General features: G+C 38.7%; 1 long non-coding RNA gene across 1 annotated transcript in view; it reads left to right on the top strand.

Annotated features, from left to right (window-relative positions):
* The window catches only part of LOC116456862 (uncharacterized), a 254,743-nt gene that overhangs the window by 103,447 nt on the left and 133,020 nt on the right, over positions 1 to 18,276 (top strand). The gene's annotated exons all lie outside the window — the stretch shown is intronic.

The raw sequence follows: 18,276 nt of genomic DNA, 5'->3' as shown, positions 1-18,276 counted from the left end.
CATGGCTGATATTCTTGAATGGCTCATATCTAGTAGTAGAGACAGACCAGTAATCTAAAAACTAAAATGCACTGTTATAAGTACTGTAAAATAGAAATATGTAGAAAGTCCTATGAGAGAAGTGGAAACGAGTATGGGGGGGGGTGACTATGGAGAAGGCATCTATTATTTAATACCTTCATGTTTCAAGCCCTGAGCTAGGAATTGGTATGCATCATCTTATTTAATACTTAAAACCATCTTGTAAGAAGATTGAAGCAATGTCCCCATCTTCCAAATGAGATCAAGAAAGAAGTGATTTAACAAGCTTAGAGAGCTTGGTGGGGCCCACAGGTCTGCTGGTTGTAAAGGCTATACCATGTAGGTTTCCATTATCCTGCCTCTCAAGAGGGTCGATTGGTAATTGCTAGCAAGTGCTGCTCAGCCATTGACCTCTCAGGTCCTTGCCTTCCTTTAGGAGATTTTGGGCCATTTGCACCTTTTCTTTCACATGAACTTCAATTTTGCTGGAGTTAGACAACAAACAACAGTAAGTAAAAAATCCTTTCTTTTTTTGTGATGTAAAGAGATCTTTCATTATTAATTTGCTCTTAAAACATGAATTTGGAGGAATGAGTTTTAATTTTTTTACTATTATTTGCTTGGTAGCCAGACACAATCATGAGAAGTCCAGCATACATTAAGATAGTCCATCAAACCTGGTTTTGAAGCAATTTGTTCTCTTGGTGACTTTGTTATAAAACCTCTTTGTTATTCAAGCAGACATAACTATCCCAAGAAACAACAGATTCAAATATGATTTTGATAGTAAGGGAGGAAAGAAGGAACAAAGGAAAAAAAAGAAGAAGAATAGAAGGAAGAGTGGGCTAAGAAGGTGCATCACTGAAAGGCATTCTGGGAGTGATAGTCTACCAGTAGCTCTGGGTCCTCTTCCCTTGGACACATTGAAGATTCTGTGTTCACTCACCTCAGGTCAGAGGAGTGCCTCTCATTACAGGGCTTCCCTGTCGCTATACTGCAGTGTTCAGTATTTTGTCTTCTCTTTTCCTCTGACACTTAAAGTGTCCAGTGCCTTATTGACTTAATCCTGCAGGTGGGAATGAGGTATCTTTTACTTGATTGATGGGTCTTTCCATCTAAAACATTTTCATCTTTCCAACTTAATTTTTCAAAGCACCTCCTCCCAACCCTGACATCACTCTATATTCCAGTCAAACTGGGATTTGCTGACCCTGAACACTCCCTTGGTTTCTGTCAGTTCTTCCCTTTCCATTTTTACTTTGTTCTTCAAAACCCAATTTATCAAAGCCTTCCATATTGTCATCAGTCAAAATCTATCTCTCTTCCTCTGTTATTAACATTTATGGCTGGAAGATACTCACGCCAGATCCAAATCCAACTTTGGTCACTCACCAGCTGTGTGATCTTGGTTAAGTTAAATAACTCATTTGAACCTCAGCTTCCTCTCTTATTGGATGAGGAACGTTAAGTCTCCTCCCTGCCTTTGGGACTTTGTACATGTTATTTTCTCTGCCAAAAACAATCTCCTCCTCTGATTTATTTGGCTGATTCATTCTTAAGGACTCAGCTCAGAAGTCACTTCTTCCTGGAAGCCTTCTTTGATTTCCCAAATCAGATTAGATGTCCTGGCTATTCTCTCATACTTTGCCTGTTACTACTTCCTGTTACATTGTAATTACATGTTTGTATCCCTCTCAAGACCATGTCACCAGGCTTAGACCATAGATTACATGAACAGTAAATATCACCAAAAGATGCTTTACTAATCATATGGGTAAAGTACCAGGCACATAGTAGCTGCTCAATAAGTCATTCCCTATCCTTTAGTATACATCGCACTGAAGTTAGTGTTATTTGTTTATGTCTCTCCACTTGACTTTGTGTATTGGAGGACATAGACCCACTCAATTTTATACATCTTAAGACCTAGATCCACAACTTGATTATCTTTGTGTCCCTCACAAGATCTAATATGTACAAAAAGACAAATGTTGGATTGAATCATGATGCACATAAATTAAAATTCTTTAAATTCAAGCCTTCACATGAGGAAAACATTTTGCCAAACTTCACTGGAGTTATAATAGATAATCCAGTTTACTTTAAAAAAGATTTCTCTTTTTGATAAAAGGTGCTCAGTAAATGATTATGGATCACATAGATGATGAACACATTGGATGTTTCCTGTTTGTGCATGTACTGGATTCCAAATTGGTCCGATGAGAACCGAGTAACCCCCATTCGAGTAACCCCCATTCTTCATCTTGCCTCTCATTGTGCCTTGCACCTGGACTTGTGCTCAGAAAAGCTTGCTGAATCGAACTGGGGAAGGAGCTATTGTGATTCTCTTCTTCCTTGCTTTTTAGAATCTTCTTAGAGAACTGCCCAAAAGGTTGCTTTGCTGTGCAGAGAGGCAGATAGTATGTGAGTATATGAAAGGAGAGAAACAGAGAGGAGAGGTATGGATAAATTGTTAAAAGGAAAAAAATCATGTCAAGTCAGGGATGAAAAATCACTTTCTCTCATCTCTTTTTCTTGCTGCCTATTAAAGGGTTGTCCAGGAAAGATCAAGTAAGAAACTGAGGTTTCTTCAATCAGAGATGAGTGACAACAACGTCAGCTGAGGATAGAAGATCAAGGCAATATGAAGGCGGCGGTGGGGAGGGTGGGGCGGGGGGGGCGGTGGTGTCTTCCTCAATCTGCTCCCAGCCCTGCCAGGCAGGCCTTGGCTTGTCTAGAAGTTCCATCACCAAGGCTTCCTCCTCATCCTCTCAGCTCAGCTGAACTGTTAGGGCTGTTGAGAGACAGAAGTGTGAACAGGGTAGGCATGAGGGCAGGTGCTGAGAGCAGGCGCTGCAGCAGTAATGCAAAAGAAGAATCATTTATTTTGTATCTGGGTTTACAAGTATAATGAGGCTTTGTCTGTTGACTGTGTGTCTACCATCCATCAACCCTGTTCTGCTGGAGGCAACGCCCAGGTCCTGATGGACCTCCAAAACATTGGTTTGTTCTCCCCTCCTGCCTAGTAGTGCTAGTAAATAAAGGAAATGGAGCTACAGATGGAAGTTGTTTGCTGCAGTATTATGTCTGGGGGCGGGCAAGGCTACGGCTGGTGTCCCTGCCAGGAAACACACCAGCTGGTGATGTTTTTACGTCTGCTCTTCCTAGCTCCAACTCCAATGGGGAGCAAGTGGGAGGATTGATGTGCTAAGCCTGCCTTTCTTTTCCCTCCAGCTTCCATTTTGGGTTTATGCACTCTTGGCATGAGGGCTGGCCAGCTGTAGGCCCTGCTTCTCACACATCCTGGCAGTGAAGCTGTGATGATTGCCCCTTTGGGATGAAGGAAGGAGGTGGATGGCTTCCTGCACCTGCTCTGGCTTGTATTAGGGATTTCCCCCTCTCGCCCATTATGCTGAGATGACTTTTTACAAATGGACTATTTCTAGCTGATTTTAGTGATGTAGTTGGATTGAATTCTCTGCTGAGAAGGAAAACCTCATGGATACCACTAGTGCTGCATCTTGAGAGGAGACAGCCTGGATCCCATGTTCAAGATTGGCCACCCATCACCTCTGTCACACTGGGTTCCTCAATGCTAAAGGCATTGCAAAGTCTTCGGACCACATGATTCTGGATTCAATGACTTTTCAGACTTACTTATTTAACCTTCCTTACTCTCTCAGTGTCTTCATTTGTGAAATGAAGAAAGAATGAATAAATGGATAGATACATATATATATATGTATGTATCTATCTAGTATCTATGTGTCTATCTATCATCTCTATCTATCTATCTATCTATCTATCTATCTATCTATCTATCTATCTATCATCTATCTGTTTTTTTCTCTCTCTCTCTGAGTTTTAATTCTAATTCCTACATGCTCTTTTGGCTCTACAAATTGTGCTGATTTGTGTAGAAATCTCATGGGTTTTCAAAATCCTATTTTACAGTGAGATGTTTATAACTTGGGGTTACCAGTACTTCACTTTCTCAAATCATTTATGTTTGCTTGTATGTGTGAATATTTGCATGTGTTCATGTGATGGTCTTTAATACCCTATCTTGAGAGTTATATGGCATAATGAAGGCACTCCAAAGTCAAAATGTCCAGGTTGGATCTTAGCACTGCTATTCACTAGTGATTTCACCTTGGGCAAGTGGCTTAATGTCTCTGTACTTCAATTTTTTCTTTTATAAAATGGAGATAATAATGATAATGCCTCTTAGTGTTGTATGATTGAATGAGTTTATATAGTAATTACTTAGACAATGCCTGGCATATGGTATGCTATATAAAGATTTGCTATTATTCTGGGTGATGGTCAAGGTATATGGTATTAGAATTCCTTACTCTCAGCAAGTTGTTTACTGGTATATAAACATCTTTATCTTGTGCACAAGACTATAATTTTGCATTCAGAAAGTATTCCACGTAAAGGCTCTCTCACTTCTTAATTTTCTTTCTGTCCTCCATATTTCCTTGTCTTGCTCCAGAAGCTCCTCCTTAAGTATCCCTCCTACTGATGTCCTACTTCCCTCTGACATAAAAACACAATCCCTGCTCATGTCCCTTCTTTGTCATATAGATATAGATATATGCACACACCCACTTATATGTGTATGTAGTATAAGAAATAATTCCAATGTCATTAAGAACTGAAGCTTTTACTCATTAGAGAGGAAAGATATAAGTAAAGGTATAAGTAAAATAAACTCCAGTTCTCACATTCAGGTCTTGCTGATGTAAGAGGTGGGTTCCCATGGTCGCGGGCAGCTCTGCCTCTGTGGCTTTGCAGGGTACAAAGCCTCCCTCCTGGCTGCTTTCACAGGCTGGTGTTGCATGTCTGCGGCTTTTCCAGGTGCACGGTGCAAGTTGTCGGTGGATCTACCATTCTGAGGTCTGGAGAACAGTGGCTTTCTTTTCACAGCTCCAGTAGGCGGTACCACAGTAAGGACTCTGGGGGCTCCGACCCCACATTTCCCATCTGCACTGCCCTAGTAAAGGTTTTCCACAAGCGCCCCACCCCTGCAGCAAATTTTTGCTTGGGCATCCAGGCATTTCCATACATGTTCTGAGATCTAGGCAGCAATTCCCAAACCTCAGTTTTTGACTTTGGTGCATCCTCATGCTCAACACCACATGGAAGCTGCCAAGGCTTGGGGCTTCCACCGTCTGAAGCCACAGCCAGAGCCGTACCTTGGTCCCTTTCAGCTACAGCTTGGATGGCTGGGACACAGGGCACCAAGTCCCTAGGCTGCACATAGCATGGGGACCCTGGGCCCGGCCCACACAATCACTTTTTTCTCCTGGGCTTCTGGGCCTGTGATGGGAGGGGCTGCCATGAAGCTCTCTGACATAGCCTGGAGACATTTTGCTCATGGTCTTGGGGATTAACATTAGGCTCTTTGCTGCTTATGCAAATTTCTGCAGCTGGCTTGAATTTTTCCTAAAAAAAATGTTTTTTTCTTTTCTACTGCGTCATCAGGCTGAAAATTTTCTGAACTTTTATGTTCTGTTTCCCTTTTAAAATGGAATGCCTTTAACAGCATCCAAGTCACCTTTTGAATGCTTTGCTGCTTAGAAATTTTTTCTGCCAGATACCCTAAATCATCTCTCTCAACTTCAAAGTTCCACAAATCTCTAAGGATGGGGCAAAATACTGCCAGTCTCTTTGCTAAAACATAACAAGAGTCACTTTTGCTCCTGTTCCCAACAAGTGCCTCATCTCCATCTGAGACCACCTCAGCCTGGACCTTATTGTTCATATCACTATCAGCATTTTGGGCAAAGCGATTCAACAAGTCTCTAGGAGGTTCCAAAGTTTCCTACATTTTCCTGTCTTCTTCTGAGCTCTCCAAACTATTCCAACCTCTGCCTGTTACCCAGCTCCAAAGTTGCTTCCACATCTTCAGGTATGTTTTCAGCAATGGCCCACTCTACTGGTACCAAATTACTGTATTAGTCCATTTTCATACCGCTGATAAAGACATACCTGAGACTGAGAAGAAAAAGAGGTTTAATTGGACTTACAGTTTCACATGGCTGGGGAGGCCTCAGAATCATGATGGGAGGAAAAAGACACTTCTTACTTGGTGGCAGCAAGAGAAAATGAGGAATAAGCAAAAGCAGAAACCCCTGATAAACTCATCAGATCTCATGAGACTTAGTCACTATCACAAGAAGAGTACAAGAAAGACCAGCTCCCATGATTCCATTACCTCCCCCTGGGTCCTTCCCACAACACGTAGGAATTCTGGGAGATACAATTCGAGATTTGTGTGGGGATACAGCTAAACTATGTCAGTGACCAACCATCCCTGTTTGCCCAGAAATGAGGCTCATCTCAAGACACTGGATTTCCAGCTAAAAACAGACAAGTACCAGGCAAGCCTGGACAAATTGATCATACAATAGTAAAACCAAAGATACATTTCTTAAAAAGATATAGGTCAAGTCATGTGGGTAGATAATTTCTTTTATCATTGGAGATGAGTCTGTTTACTTTAGGATAAAATTAGTAATTCTTGTGATACAGCATGTTTGTTCTTGAGTAATTGCCTAGACACAGACAAAGCTGGTTGGGAGATGGATATAGACTTAGAACACTCATTCTCTTTTCCCAGCTCATAAGACCATCTTCCATGGTTCTCTACTTTAAAACTAACAGAAATCCAGGCAATGAAAATCTCCAATAACACTTTGCTGAAGGCTTATAGTTTGAAATAACAATGTCAATATTAAACTGAAAATATAATTACTGAAAAGAGTTTACAATTCCTTTCCAGTTGCTATTTTTGTTCTTAGAGGGATGTACTGTCAAATTACTGTGCTCCAGAAGTCAGTGGAAATAATTCTTTTCTCTGAGTGGTTAAGCATTAACTTCAAACACAATTAGCTTCCCTTGCTTCATTTTGCTTTTGATATTTAGGATTTCTCATTTCAAAAATTTAAGGACTTTTAAAAATTTGATCCTTGCCTAAGAGAATGATATTGAGGGCTGGGAAACTGTTAGCTTGGCCAGAAGGTAACTTTGACTCCTTTGCTCTTTCACCCTAAAGCTCCATCCTTTAGCACAGAAGTTAATTTTGTGTTTGTAAGACGGATAGCAGATTATTTTTCCCTTTCCATAGAAACAGCATAAGTGGGAAACATTTGAGCAAATGCGACTTATGTCTTATGGGACTTATGTCTTATCAGGAATACATAAAATATATAGGTTCTGTGGAATGGCTTCAGGAGACTGTCAGGCTGTATCCCACACCATGTCAATGCAATGTGCATGTCAATGCAATATTCTAGCTGGAGTTGCCATAACTTTCACCAGATTCCAAAGGAAACTTGAATCCAAAAACAAAGATTGGAACCAATGTCTTAGAATGGTGTAGGACAAAAGGAGAATGAACAGGAGTGCCTTGCACCAAATGATAGAGGCATAAACACTCTTGACACATTTCATCGTGTTGATTCTGCGGTCTAGAATTTTTAACATCACAAATTGGGGTGGATTTTGTAACTGATATCATCCTAGATCAGATGAAGTATAGTAATCCTTTGTGGATTTTGTGGACTTTATTTTATATTTCTGCATTTCTTAGTAAGAAAGCCTAGTTGTCACAAATGAGACATCAAAATACTGTCAAAAGAGCTTTGGCTTCGGAGCCAGGGGACTTAGAATTCCTGGCCCTGCCGCTTTTGAGCTGAGTGAGCTTTAGTAAATGATTTCCTCTTTCCAGGCCTTTCTTTCCACATCTGCAGACTATGAAGGTGTAATCAGCTTGTGCCTCAGAGTGCCTTTAAGGGCACCTGGGTGGGAAGGGAGTGACAGGTGGGTGAGGTTTCACAGCTCCCCCAACCTTCTTCAACCTGGAGCAGCTCTGTGTTATCTGTTTTACAAAGCAGACTTGTTTCTAAGGTTGTTTTTTGTTTTGTTTTGTTTTTGAAGAATGATTTCTGTTACTAGGGAAACAGAAAAATTAAAAGACCATCCAACTGGCATTTCCAATTGTGGGTCTAAAGAGTTTTACGAATGTGTCACTGGATTTTTGTACCTTCCTTTTAATGATGCCAATTGACTTACCGTTTGAGAGATCGTACAATAGAGTGATCAGAAGCACAGACGTTGGGTAAGATAGACCTACCTACAAAGTTATCTTTGCTCTGTGACATTGGGCAAATAATTATAACAATGGGAATAATTTTGGTACCTCTTTCAAAAGATTGTTTTGAGACACCAAGAAGATAGTTCATGGAGAAGGTTGATACAATGCCTAACAAATATGGATCCTCAGTGACCACCAACTGGTGGTAGTATTTCTGTCTCTTGGGTCTAAATGAGGGGAAGGATCTTTATTCCTCCTCACCAGAGTATCTACATTGGAATTCAACCCCCCTAATTCCATCATATAAAAGTCTTTCAGATCCTTGGACCCATAATCAACCCCTAAGAGATATTTGCTGCTGCAGATGACCTTAGCGTGCTGGAGAGATCATTATTCATATAGCAAGCACTTTCAGACCAGCAGGGGACATAAGATAAAGGCAGAATGAGGTTTAATTTAAGGAATGTTCATTGTGACCTTAATGAGAGCACACAGGTGGTAAGATGTGGTCTCTGCCATTTAGGAGCTGGCAGACCAACTAGGTACTTAGGTGACCCAGCAGTAAATGATATGCCAGGAGCTCACAGCAGGACCGAGTGATCCCTACTAGCAGGTCTGAGGGTAATTGGAGGAAATGATGTTTAAATCAAACTTTGCGGGAAGAGGAGAATGATCACAGGTGAAACAGTGAAAGGGAGGAGGCCATCTTAGTCAGGGAAAGGCAAAAACCCGGAGTACCCTACAAAATAACAATAAATAAAATAAAGGAGTGATTAAGCAAAATCATAGTTAACATTGCTTCTTAAGTGCTAGGTACTTATGAAACACTTTATATGCATTATTACTTGTAGTTCATTTAGTCGTTAACCAACTCTGCAGGATAAGTTTTATTATTATATTATCCCCATTCTACAGATGAGGAAAAGGAAGCACAGAGAATGAAGTATCTTGCCCAGGCTGGCCATTCTCTGAACCAAATGTACTCATCATTCATGAGGCTGCTCTACCAAACTGGGGCCAGTTTATGGATAGAGAGGAGCACTATACCTCCCACCAGTCAGGGAAAGAATCCTCGTTCTTCCTGATAGGTCAGAGTTACTTAACTGCAGAAGTATCAACATTTTAGGCTGGATAATTCTTTGTTCTGCAGGGCTATTCTGTGCGTTATAGGACTGTTAGCAGCATCACTGGCCTCTAACCGTGAGATGCCAGTAACACTTCCTTCGCTATTTGTGACAAACAAACATGTCTCCAGACATTTCTTAATGTCCCTGGGGTGGGGGCAGAGTGACCCCCAGCTGGGAACCACAGTTGCAGGCAGGTTCTTGCTAGGCACTGGCTTGTTGCTCTGCATGAGCAGAGCTGAAGCCAGGAGAAATTCTCTCTGCTATGCACAAAATTGTCTCCAGCAAACTTTCAGCTTTAAAGTTGTTCATCTCAGCAGCTGGGGTCTTGATTTCCCCAAGATGACTCATACAGCTGCAGTCTGTGGGAGTCAGTCAGTTATCTGTTCTGACAAGGCCCCTCCTGTGTTTGAAGGAGGTGTGGCCTCCAACCCATCAAAGCACACCGGATGCACAATTACATCTCCGCATTGTGCTTGCCAGGGCATGACAATTGGAACACTGTGATCCAAGGCTTGTTTTGTTCTGACCAGCATCAGAAGTTCAGAACCTTAGCTTGAGTAGCAAAATTGATTACATATTCTATTTGCTACAAGCCTACCAGCTAGTGCGTCCATTCACCCTCTCATTTTCACGGTCCACCTCTACAGACAACACTTACGTAACATTCTTAAAGGCATTTTCCAGAGTGATTAAGCTTTGCAGAGTAGGTTTGAATGGTTTATCTGCATTACCAGTATCTCTTTCTTGGGACTTTGGAAGAGAGACCCTGGGTAGGCCCAGCAGGTGGAGTTTTTGGGGTTGGGGCTGGACTACAGGAGAAGGAGCAAGCAGGGAGGAAGAGTGTGGAAGGAAAAAACTGAAACTCAGAGGAACAGGGTAAAGATTTTTCTCCATAAAAGTACCAAAAGCAGGCCGGGCGCGGTGGCTCATGCCTGTAATCCCAGCACTTTGGGAGGCTGAGGGGGGTGGATCATGAGGTCAGGAGATCGAGACCATCCTGGCCCACATGGTGAAACCCTGTCTCTACTAAAAATACAAAAATCAGCCGGGCGTGGTGGCATATGCTTATAGTCCCAGCTACTCAGGAGGCTAAGACAGGAGAATCACTTGAATCTGGGAGGTGGAGGTTGCAGTGAGCTGAGATCATGTCATTGCACTCTAGCCTGTGTGACAGAGCGAGATCCTAAAACCAGAGACTGAGCCACACCCTTGGATAGGGGAAATGAGAGCATGGGGAAGGAATCAGAGGTGGTTGGGCAGAAGAGTCACTGCCTGTAGAGACATTTGTTAGACAAACATTTAATGAGCACTAGCTATGAGCCAGACTATGGGGCTGTGCAGCCTCAGGACAAACGCATGCAACAGTTTCTCCTATTCTGGAAATGGAGGTAGAGAGGGGTTGAGTTACCTGTTCAAAGTCATTTGGCTGGAATGTAGACAGGCTAAGGTAAGGATTCAGGCCTGTCTGACCCCAGAACTCAGGATTTGAACCACTGAGGTATGTACCACTCTGAGCAGGGCATGCCTCGGGGTGGAGTCTGGGAGATCTGACCCAATTTAAGGGATAAGGAACAAGGAGGAACATAGTATTATTTCAACCATCCTCCCAGGGGCAGAGCCAGGGGAGAAGGAAAAGAGGTCCCTGGTTACAACTACTGGAGCTGAGAGAGGGATATTGGTTTATATACCTCCTGAAGAAGACACAGGTAGGATCCTGAATGCTGAATCCTTGTCCCATTGCCTACCATGGAGGCTGTATTCATTTGCTTTGGCTTTTGTAGCAAAGTACCACACACTGGAGGGCTTATACAACATACACTGATTTTCTCTCTGTTCTGGAGATTGGAAGTCGAGAATCAAGGTGTCAGCAGTGTTAGTTCCTTCTGAGGGCTGTGAAAATCTGTTCCAGATTCCTCTCTTAGCTGCTGGTGGTTTTCTGGCAATCTTTGGCATTTCTTGGCTTATAGATGCATCATCCTGATCTCTGCCTTCATCCTCACATGCATTTTCCCTGTGTACACCTCCATCACTAACTTTTCACTTTTTATAAGGACACCAATCATATTGGATTTGGGTCCACTCTAATGATCTCATCGTAGCTTCATCATCTGTAAAACCCTATTTCCAAATCAGGTCACATTCACAGGCACTGGGGGTTAGGGCATCAATATTTTTGAGGGGACATAATTGAATCCACAACAGGGAGCATCCCAGTAAAACACACAATTGTTACTAGTTTGGGCTTTGGTCCCAAACCTCTTTGTGAGATGAGTTGGCCGTTTGAGATTGGTGAGGCAGCTGTGCACCTTGAAGGTAAGACCTGAGGAGACGTCAGCTCCAACAGTATCCTATGTCTTCTCCTGTCCCTGCCACCCTCTTGTCCTGCATCAGCCTTTGCCCACTAGTTAGTAAAGGAAACTTAAGAACACCTAGGGACTGGCAGCACTTGGAGAAAACAGAGGGAAGAGATCAATGATAGTTATACCTATAGTTCTTCTCCCTTCTCCTGACAATGCCATCTTTTTGCCTTCTGACCCCTTTGTGTGAACTTGAAACTCCATTTTGTTTTTCAACTATGTCATGGAGACTTCTTTTTAAAAGAGGGTTTCTCTCCTTCCCTCCCTCCTTGTTTCCCTCCCTTTTTTCCTTCTTCATTTTTTTCCTTTTTGTTAAAGAAGACGAGGTATAATGAAAGGAAGAAGCCTTATTCTCTTCCTAGGGAATAGAGTGTAGTGAGTATAACTTAATAGGGAGCAGGTGGGAAGTCTAAACTTTCCTTCTTAGTTTAATTTTTTCCCTCTCCCTTTGCCCCATTCTTCTTAACTGAAGGGACTGAAAGTGTGTAATCCTCAGGTAGAATTGAGTCCAGAAATGGAATGTGGTGAGGACTACACAGAGGTGGTAGGAAGGAAGAAAAAACTGGCCTGACAATGCAATATGTGTTCCCATCCAGTTCAGCTAGATGTGATGAGACAAACTCATTTAGATTAGCTTATTTTGTCTTGATGTATAAATGTCAGATAATCCAACTGCGCTAGGATTTTTGCATATCACAAACATGTTGTTATTAACCACCATCTGTAATTAGCAAAATAGTGAGCTAAATAATGAAGGAAGGAAGAAACTAACATTTCTGAGCATTTATTGTGCATCAGGCACTGCATTAGGGACTTCTGCATATATTCTTTTGTTGCATCCATCAAAGCCAGGGAAGCAGGCAAAATCAATCCAGTTTCACTGATGAGGATGAAGAGGCATTGCCTAAGGTTACCAGGTTACAGAATATTTCTAGGCACCACAGGCCTGGTCAATAAATGGTTTATGTCACACAACCTAGCTGAACTCATTTATTAAAATTTTTTTCAGCGAATTCCTCTCAATTTTCTATTTTTAAATTTTTATTATTTATTTATTTATGAGACAGGGTCTCACTCTTGCCCAGGCTGGAGTGGCTCACTGCAACTTCAACCTCCTGGACTCAAGCAATCCTCCCACCTCCGTTTCCTGAGTAGCTGGAACTACAAGTGTGCACCACCATACCCAGCTAATTTTATTTTTGTAGAGATAAGGTCTCACTATGTTTCCCAGGCTAGTCTTGAACTTCTAGACTCAAGTGATCTTCCTGCCTCAGCCTCTCAAAGTGCTGGGATTACACACATGAGCCACTGTGCCTGGCCACAATTTTCTATATACATAAATATATCACCTGTGAGTAGAGATAGTTTTACTTCTTCTTCTTTTTTTTTTTTTTTTCAATCTGGTTGCCTTTTATTTCTGTGTCTTGCCTAATTCCTCTCGCCTAACTGCTCCAGTACAATGCTGACATAAAAGTGGCAAGAGTGGGTATCCTTGTATTTTTCCTGATCTCATGAGTAAAAGCTTTCAGTTTTTCACCATTGAGTGTGATGTTAGCTGTGGGTTGGTTGTAGATGCTCTGTATGAGATTGAGAACATTTCCCTCTATTTCTAGTTTAACAAACTAGTTTTTTTTTTAATCATGAAAGGATGTATAATTCTATGTTGCTGAAGTCAGTTTGCTAGCTTTTTTTGAGAATTTTTTATCTATATAAGGGATATGAGGTCATAGTTCTATATTCTTGAAATATCTTTATTTAGGTATGGTATTAGGGTAAGAATGGTCTCATGAAATAAGTGAGAAAATGTGTTTTTTTATTTCTATTTTTTTGAAGAATTTGTCAAATATTGAAGATTGGTATTAATTCATCTTTAAACATTTGTAAAATTCATCAGTGAAAATATCTGGGTCTGAAATTTTTCTTTTTGTAGAAAGTTTTAAAATAACTAATGTCATCATTTATTATAGGTCTATTAAGATTTTCTATTTCTTGAGTCAGTTCCAGTAATTTTTATCTTGCTAGGATTTTGTCCATTTCATCTTGGTTATCAAACTTGTTGGCATAGCTGTTTATAGTATCCTTTTATAATTTTTTAAATTCCCATAAGTAGTGATATCTCATATTTCATTGCTGTTATGAGAAATTTGAGTTCTCTCACTTTCTATCAGTCTAATTAAAGGTTTGTCAAGTTTGTTGGTCTCTCTAAAGAAATAGCTTTTGACTTTTCTCTATTGTTTTCCTATTTTTTATTTTATTTATATATTTTCCAGTCTTTATTATTCCTTTCCCCTACTTGCTTAGGTTTCAGTTTGCTCTTCTTTTTTATTTCTTAAGATGAAAAGTTAAGTTACTTACTCATTTGAAATATTTCTTATTCTTCTTTTTAAAATATAGACGATTACAGCTATATACTTCTCTCTAAGCACTGCATTAGCTGCGTATCGTAAGTTTTGGTATGTTGCATTTTTGTTTACATTCATCTCTAAATATTCGCTTAGAGAATATGTCTTATAATTTCTTCTTTGATCAGTTGGTTATTTAGGAATGTGTTAGTTAATTTCCATATATTTGTGGATTTCCCAGGTTTTATTCTGTGTTTTATTTCTAATTTTATTTTATTGTGGTCAGGGCACATGTTTTGTATAACTTCAATCTTTTAAAATTTATTGTTTTTATAGACAGACATATGGTCTACCCTGGAGAGGTTTCATTGTGCACTTGAGAAGCATATGTATTCTGCTGTTGTTGGGTGGATCATTCTATAGATGTCTGTTAAAAGAAAAACTTTAGATAAATAAATTTAGCAGAGTTTTTTTGAGTAAAGAACAATTCATGAATTAGGCAGCACTTGCAACAAGAAGAGGTTCAGAAAGCTCTACCTAACAGCCTGAGCAGTGAGATTTTGTAGGCTAAACATGGAACCAAAGTAGAAAGATCACTTAATTGGCTACATATAGACATCTGCCTTATTTGGGCATGGTGTCATCAGTTGACTGATTTGCTGAAGCTTAGCTGCTTGTGATGGCTGAAACTCAGTTATCAAGTCTGGTTTCAGTTTGTTTATAAAATATGTTAGGTTGTGCTACATTACAACTCAAAGTAGGGAGATAGCCTCGAGTCAATGGCTTCCTGCGTATTTAGTTTAATAAATGTAGTTAGAGTTGTTCAAGTCTCCTATTTCATTGTTGATCTTCTGCCTGTCCTGTTCTGTCCATTATTGAAAGTGAGGTATTAAAGTTGTTACCTGTTACTGTTGAATTGTCTATTTCTGTCTTTAATTCTGTCATTTTTTATCTTCATATATTTTGGAGCTCTCTAGATAGGTTCATACACAATTATTGTCTTCCTGATGACCTAACCTTTTTTTAATTATAAAATGTCCTTTTTTGTTTCTAACAACAAATTTTGTTTGAACGTCTATTTTGTCTGATCTTAGTATAGTGACTCCAAGTGTCTTTTGGTTACAGCTTGCATGGAATATCTTTTTTTTTTTTTCCCATTTTTAACATTCAACCTATTTGTGTCTTTTCTACATCTATTGAGTGTCTTCTGTATTATGGTTTTCTCCTTTATTCTGTTTATATGATAAATTACATTTATTGATTTTTGAGTGCTATACCTACCTTGCATTCAAAATATAAATCCCACTTGTTCATATTGAGTTATCTTTTCTGATTATTGTTAGATTCCAAATGCCCGTATTTCATAAAGGATTGCCCCATCTCTGTTCATGAAATGGTAGTTTCATAGTGTCAGAGTAACATTAGCCTGATAAAATGAACTGAGATGTGCCCTGCACTCCTTTATTTTCAAAAAGTATCTGCATAAGATTGGTATTTCTTTTCTAGAAATTTCATAGAATTCACCAGTCAAGTCATCTCAGTCTGGAGGGTTCTCCTCCTCCCTGGGAATGTTTTTAACTGAAAACTCAATGCCTTCAAGAGGTATATAGCTATTTTGATTTTCTCTTTTCTCTTGTTTCAGGTTTGGTAAATTTTTTGTGTCAAGTTTGGTCTTTTGATACATTTGTCCGTTTCACCCATGTTCTCACATTTGTCATATGTTGCTCATAACATTTCATTATTGTCTACTTAACGTACAAAGAATGTTCAGTGACATCCTATTTTGCTTTTGATATTAGAAATATTTGTCTCTTTGTTTTTGATCAGTCTAGCCAGAGATCTATCATTTGTATTGATCTTTTTAAACAAGCAACTTATGGTTTCATTGATTTTTCTCCATTATTAGCTTGCTTTTCATTTCATTGATTTACACTTTTGTTTTTCTTCCTTTCATTGTACTTTGGGTTTCAGTTCTTTTTTTTTTTTTTTTTTTTCTTTTAGCTTCTTATGGTAGAAGCTCTGATTAACTAATTTTGGACATTAAAAAATTGGCAACAGAAGCATTTAATGCTATGAAATTTCTTCTAATTGCTACTTTATTTTCTTCTAATAAATTTTGATACGATGTGTTTCATTCATTTCAAAATATTTTCTAATTTCTTTTGTCAATTTCTCTTTGAAAAATGGGCTATTTGAAATGAGTATTTCCCAAGTATTTTAATTTTTTGGATATCTTTCTGTTTTTGAAATGTATTGTCATTCTACTGTAGTCAAAGAAAATGGATTGTAAAATTTCCATCCCTTGATGTGTATTAAGACTTGTTTTATGACCCAGTTTTGGGTTAGTGTATGGCATATCTTAGTGAATTTTCCATGTGCTCTTGAAAAGTATCTACATTCTGTTGTTTAGTTACTTGTACTATAGATATCAATTTGATCAGGTTGAAGGTAAGTGTTAAGTCTTCTATGATCCTATTCTGTCTAATTTATCAACTACTAGAAGAGGAGTGTTGAAATCTCCAACTATAATTGGGAATTTGTCCGTTTCTCTTTTCAGTCTTACCAGTTTTCACTTTATGTATTTTGATGCCTATTACTACATGCCTATTCAGTTACATTGTTGGTCTTCTTAATACATTGACTTTTGTTTTTATAAAATGTTCTGCTTTATCACAAAAATTGGTAATATTTCTTGTCCTAAAGTCTACTTTATCTGATATTAATGTAGCCACTCCAGTTTTCTTATTATTAGTGTTTGCATTGTTTATAATTTTCTATCCTCTTACTTTTATAATGTGAGACTCTTCTGTTCACTCCAAGGTTTTCTATTATTGTTGTAATGCAATTTACTTCTACATGTTATAAACTCTATGATACATTATTTACTTTTTTTAAGAAAGCAATTTTCTCTTAAAGAATTGAAACACAAGGAAAAACTTTTTCCCTTTGTATAAGTAGTTATCATTTAAATGATTCTAAATTCTTTTGAGCAGATACAAGTTTCCATATGGTATCATTTTCTTCTCTGCACAAAACTTCCTTTAACATTTCTTGTAGTTGAGATCTCTTTACAAGTAAATTCTTTTAGTTTTTGCTTATCTAAAAACATTTTAAATTACTCTTAGCTTTTGAAAGGTATTTTCATTGGAGATAGAATGACATTTTTTTCCCAGCACTTTGAAGATGCTTTATTGTTTCTTGTCTTGCATTGTTTGTGATCTCAAATTGATAGTAATTCTTATCTTTGGTTTTCTGAATATAATGTGCCAATTTTATACGACCAATTTTATATGGCTTCTTTTAAGATTTTTCTCTTTATCACTGGTTTGTAGCAATTTAATTATGATGTGCTTTGGTATCATTTTCATTTTTATTTTTAAAAAATTTTGCGTTGTGCTTATTGAATTTTTTGACTGTGTTTATGGTTTTTATCAAATTTGAATAAAATTTCAGGCATTATTTCTTTGAATACATATTTCTGCCCCTTCTTTTTTTCTGACTCCAGTTATATTTACACTAAACTACTTAAAACTGTTCTACATGTTATGAGGGTTCTGTTAATTATTTTCTATCTCTTTTTATGCTTAAGTTTGGATAGTTCCTATTGCTACATTCTCAGATTACACTGATTTTTTTTCCTTTTTCTATAATGTCTAATCTGTTATTGGTCCTATGCAGTAAAAATTTTATTTCAAATATTGAATTTTTCAGCTCTAGAAGACCTCTTAGTTTTGTTTTTATTTCTTAATTTCTCTGTTTATCATTTTTGTTTTCTTGTACATTCTAGAGCATATTTATATTAGCTACTTTAAAGTCCCTATCTGCTAATCACTCTGTCTGTCATTTCTGGATCTATTTTTATTGGCAATGACAGTCTTGCCTGTTCATGGAAATGTTGTACCCACAAGGTACAATGTAGAAAACTTCTCTGTATCAGTTGGTAGCACATTTGGCTTCAAGTAAAAGAATGACAGTAACTTAAAGAAATAGGAGGTTTATTTGTCTCATAAAAGTGTCTGGAAGTAAGCAATTGCTGGCTCTGATTCAATAGCTCAGTAATGCAGAGATTACTATAATTCTTTTTGTTGCTTTTCTCATCTTGGTAGCCTCATTGTTTCCAGAAAACTGCAAACTTCCAGACACTAGACATCACAGTTGTATTCTAAGTAGGAAAAACGTTATGCCTCAAATCTATTTTTTTTCTCTGAAAGCAGTGGTTTATTGGAAGTTCAACCCAGTGGCTTTCCATGTTATTGGCCAAGACTGGGTCACATGACTTCCTATGGACTAACCACTCATCAAGTTAAACAAGATTGTCATGACTG

The sequence above is a fragment of the Hylobates moloch genome, unplaced genomic scaffold (assembly GCF_009828535.3).
Source record: "Hylobates moloch isolate HMO894 unplaced genomic scaffold, HMol_V3 SCAFFOLD_17, whole genome shotgun sequence".
Lineage (NCBI taxonomy): Eukaryota > Metazoa > Chordata > Mammalia > Primates > Hylobatidae > Hylobates > Hylobates moloch.
Note: the sequence above shows the minus strand (reverse complement) of the source record. Positions and strands in the feature narration are given on the sequence as shown.